This window comes from Cupressus sempervirens, chromosome 7, assembly GCF_028749045.1.
Source record: "Cupressus sempervirens isolate cs-2001-9-10 chromosome 7, ASM2874904v1, whole genome shotgun sequence".
NCBI lineage: Eukaryota > Viridiplantae > Streptophyta > Pinopsida > Cupressales > Cupressaceae > Cupressus > Cupressus sempervirens.
The window spans coordinates 742,283,187-742,288,691 of NC_143124.1; positions in this window are offsets into that span (position 1 = coordinate 742,283,187).

Consider the following 5,505-nt stretch of genomic DNA (forward strand, 5'->3'; position numbering starts at 1 on the left):
AAAGACTAAGGAGAAATTTGGAACAACTATTCCCATACACAATTATAGAAAGGGGGCACCTAGGACCTATTAGGGAATAGATGATCAATTTAGACCAAACACAACTTGCAGAATCACAAACTCTTGTAATTCTAGTTGGGGAAAGCACCTCAAATAGAGCTCATAGTTTCACAAGAGAAAGACGTAATCACTATAATGGATGACTAGCTAAGATCCCTCAAAAAAGAGTTTGACCCTAACCCTAGCAATAGAAGTAGATATGACCAAATATAAAATTAGAGAGAGCGGTATTGGGGAAGAGAATAGACACTATAAGGCTACCTCTGCATGCATTTAGGGTGAACAAATAAAGCTTTTTTGGGCTACATAAACACCTATTAAGGATCAATATCCAACTTGGGAATGGTATATGTCTACAAGTGACCTCTTCATGCATGAAAGCTTCTTGATCACCAACCAAGAGCATGTGGATCCCATCAGGTATAGACACGCAAAAATTACCCACTCTAACTACCACAAGTAGCCCGAGGAATGGGAAGCTATAAGCACAAGCTCAACAACAAGCCCTAAAATTTTATAGGAGTTCTTACAAGCCATTCACATATCTTATATTAGATCAATAGAGCATGAAGGTAGCCTGTATAGAATTATAGAGGTAGGGAAGAATACTATCACTACTAGAAGATGCTTTATGCATGCAGAGGGAAAAAAAGGGTGACTATTTTAGGTAGGTCACTACGAATATGTAGGATGTTGAGTGATAAGTGATGACATAAATGAAGAGTTGAAACAATAGGTATAGCAGCTAGACTACCCTTGTGCTTCAGCCCATCAATTTGCAAATGGGCAGCAATAATCTATTTAGGGGGGCAAGGGCCCATAAAATTATAGGGTAAGGGCATAGGAAAGTAGAGACAATAGAACCAGCATAGGAGAAATGTGCATTAGCACACAATTGGAATAGAGGTATCCATAACATATTTTTGTATTTAATTCTAAGAGGTCATTGCCATAGGTATTTTGTATCAAAGATAGCATATATGTTGATAATATTTTTTACAAATCAAAGAAAATATATTCAACTCAAAGAAAATATATTCAACTATATAATGAGGAAAAACTACTCACTAGTAGAAACTAGCTGAGTCTTGTTCTCAATTTGGAGGAATATAACCCAAATTCTTATACTACTATGTTGTAGAAAATCAATAATAATAGGTGCACGAGTTGCTCCATTTTACCCTATTGGCTACCACATATAGACAAATGAAATGTAGTAAGGCCATATAAATTCACCAAATTGGGGGAACACCTAATCCTAAGAACATTTATATTTGGCATTACACTCAGCTCGAAGTAATTATAAAAAAGGAAGAGATATAATGTGTACCAGTAAAAGGTGTCCAATTAGACTGTTCAATATTGCTGATTTTCCAGCACCCTATAAAAGGCAGTAGAAAACTTTAATCACTATGCTCACAAACAATTGTAATTGAATATACATATAAAAGTAAGAATGCCAAGATGTTCATGCCAATAAAATGAGCTGAATAATAATATCCTACATTAAAAATATACTCACTTATGTATGCTTATGTAGACATCAATTTTTTTCAAACCACTAAAACTGACAAAGTCTGAATTTTTTATGGACCAGAGTTTACCTAGTAGCCACATCGAGGGTAGATTTGATATTTTTCTTCACAAACATCATTTCTTTAATCTCCACAAAAGACCACCTCTAGATATATTGAATAATAGCAATAAAAGTCAAACTTGATCTATTTGTCATTTCTCCACAACTCCCCACCTTTTGGAATTTTTTTTTTCAGAAGTGGATGCTGCAAATTTTCAATTCATTGTCTTCAATAGCTACATAAAATCTCCCACCACAAGAAATGGTAGTTTAGTTTTATAAGGTTATTTTCATATTATAGGTTTAGTTTTCACTAGAAATCATCTAGGGTTTCTCCTGCACCATGCAACTCTTTGATGGCAGTTTCCACAGAGGTTACTCACTTGATCTTTTTTTGTAGTTATAGTACAAGGGTACTCAAAACCATGTATAGGTTAATAGGCTTCATGGAACATCAGATATTTGGTTACAATAACACAAAATACTAAATTTCTATTCAAATTTACTAACACTAAAACATTACCACACAAAGCATGTCATTTGTGCAAAAGATGTTGCAAGTTTTTGAGCGGCTCCATGAAACCTCTATCCTCTTTCTAGAGCTGGAGTTCAAACCATCTTGCCAATAATATAGGAAATTTTATTTTTAGGGGCAATATTTTGTACATTTTTCTAGTTGCAAAATATAGTTTCATGAGTCTTCCCACACACCAATAATCAAGTTGATGATCCACTCTATGGGACCAAGTCCTGAGTGCAAACTCTTTTTGTATCAAAATTTTGCAAGCTAAAATCCTACTTGTTAGTTCACCTAGTCTATTGCTAATAGTCATTGCAGTGTGCTATTACGAGTTATAGCTATTTTTGAGTATGTTTAATGAATTTAGCATAGATGCGTCATTATCTTGATTTTCCTTCATTAACCTTTGGGCTAGAAAAATTGAAAGACATTAATCTCTGCATTTAAAAATTTTGAATTACCTAAAATTTAAATTTTCTTTTGTCTTCTTATTATTTTTGAAAACCATTAAATTGAATTGTTTAGAAGAGAAAGTGGCTTCATATGGTGCTCTTGTCAACAAAATATTAATTTTCTAATGTTATGCCAGTTTCAATAACATAAGTTGCATAACAAATAGATTTATACTAAGGAAATAAAAAAAGGCGTAGCTTTCAATGCCCGAAATAGAATGTTAAATACACAGATGTAGGGATTCAACTATTTCATGGCTCATAAATAATGTAAACACCACAATCAATTATAGATCTAACAACAAGCATGAAAATTCAAACTAGTGCTTGTACCCCAGTAGGGTGCAAGAGTACAGTTGATGGGCATTGGGGTTGAAATGTATAGCTAAATATTTCATCCATGCTAGTGTGATTATAGTGGAGGTGAAAACAAACCATTTTTGACAAAACATTTTATATGTTATGATACCAGGCAATAGGAGATTTGTAATAGATTGATCCCATTTTTTTAAGAAGACATACCTATTAATATGATTTAAGATGGTCTATTTGAGAAAAACCAACTCAAACAACATGATATCAAAACATAATGTATGTGTACTAATGAGTATGATCAAGCTTCCAAAAACCTTCAATGGAAGATGCTTCACCATTCACTTCATATAAAACATTATTCTCATCAGCCTTCATTCCCCATTTGGTTATAGATACAAATTGAAATAACACCTATGCAAATCTTTTGAGAGGACTTTGAGTAGGATACTTGAACCTGTAGAAAGGAGCTCCACACACAAAAACAACTATAGATACCAACATGGCTACGGTGGAATCCAAAATCCACACAACCATCCATTTATGTCCTGAACATATACAAGCATAGTTATGCCTAGCAGTGCACAGTATTAATGCCAAAGAAGAACCAATTGAAGGAGTACTTTCCCTTTCTTTCCTCATCCATTTCATCAAACTAATCTACTCCAAAAGGAGGAGATGCAAGGCTTGATTACTCTTGTTCCAAGTGCAATTATGTATAGAGCAACATATAAAAACCCAATCTGAGACTTGGAAGCTGGTTCACACTCACTTTCAGTTCATTCTTTTGGCCTGAGAGAGCTTATTGATCCATTTAGGAGTAGCACATCTCCTGTAAAATAGGTCAAAACCAAGATTAATTATTATTTAATAATATTAATTATTATTATGTGTTAAGTTCAAATAGACTTGAATACAAGACCTCAAATAAGGGGCTCATAAGTTTGTGATATATACTAATAATAATTGGGCAAGCTGAATTATTCCTTACCACAACATAAATGCAAGAAAAGATAATAATTGTTTTAAAGCATCCCAAATATGCATCAACAAGGAAGGATCTAGGTAGTATGAGCACAAAAGCAGCACCTATCTATTTTGTAACAAAATTAGCAGCATTTGGTATTCTCCCATGCATCTTTGTTATCACATATGAGAACATGTTCACAACAACTGGATAGTATGCAAACCTTTCAGCCACCTCATTCATTGCAAAGTATCACATGAATTCAACATTAGTATCATTTCATCTAATTTAAGTAAAAATAAATTTAGAGGATAGGGCCATTAAAACTATATAGATTGACAACACATATTCAAAGTAATTAAATCACAATTCAAAACTCAAAAAAATGAGAGACCATATAAAGATTACGTTGTTAAGGAAGTGCTAAACTGTTAATCCACACAAAAAGAAAAATGAGAGACCATATAAAGATTATATTGTTGAGGAAGTGACAAGCTATTAATCCACACAAAAAGAGTAAACTTACTGTCATTTGTTTAATGTTCTACAAAAAGATGAGATAAGTATAATACACGACGGTAAATTATAAGCCTCTTATTTGAAAAATCTTGTGTCAAGTCTACTCAAACACAATGCTTAACACTTAAAAAATGAATAAATAATAATGATAAATGAAACTATAGATGTTACTTAACATAAGTCTACTCAAACATAATGCTTAACACTTAACAAATGAATAAATAATAATAATAAATGAAACTCTAGATGTTACTTGAAATCAAGCATTGCTTTGATTTCAGAATGTGCTAGTCTACTATACTTATAATGAAAGGTGATGCCTTCCATCCCCCTATTCTTTTCTTATCAACTACATTCCCTTTCAACTCATATGCTATATGTGGAACATGAACAGATAATTTTTCCCTTCTCTCCATTGCCTACAATAAATTCAACAAGGGGTCATAAATCATGATAAATTGAACTCCATAGAACTTCCATATCTGGTATTGATATGTTTGAGATTGATGGTTGTTTAAAGCATCCAATGTATAGCTTTTCCTTCATGTCAGGTTTTTACTGATAATCTCAAAAAAAAACTTAAAAGAGTTGAACAAAATCTCTTGTTGCATGGATGTATTTAAAGGAAAGTAGAGATAATTTGAGAGAAATACTAGAGAACCTCAGAGAAAAGATGCCATAGACAAATACAAGATTCCAAATAGTATATTTCTCCATATTCTCAAACAAACATGCTAATGGTGGAAGTGCCTTCATATTCCTATAATCCATTTGACTTGGCTAATTATGATAATGAAATGATGTATATTTAAATCCATTGTAGGATTCTTTAAATTTTACTGATGATCAGCTTGTACAATTTTATTTCTAGCCTTTTTAGAGGTGTAAAAAGAACTCCGAGCTTTTGCACACCCATTTTTGGGATATTTTATACTTGATGGCAAGGACATAATTGACCTATAAAAGATTTTGATCTTATTAAAAGAAGCTTACAAATTTTAAGCCTATAAATTATAATCATAAGAGAATAACATTTGCAAAATATATGAAAACTGTTGATTCCTTCAAATTATTCTTAAGGTAGTTGATGTGATTCCAT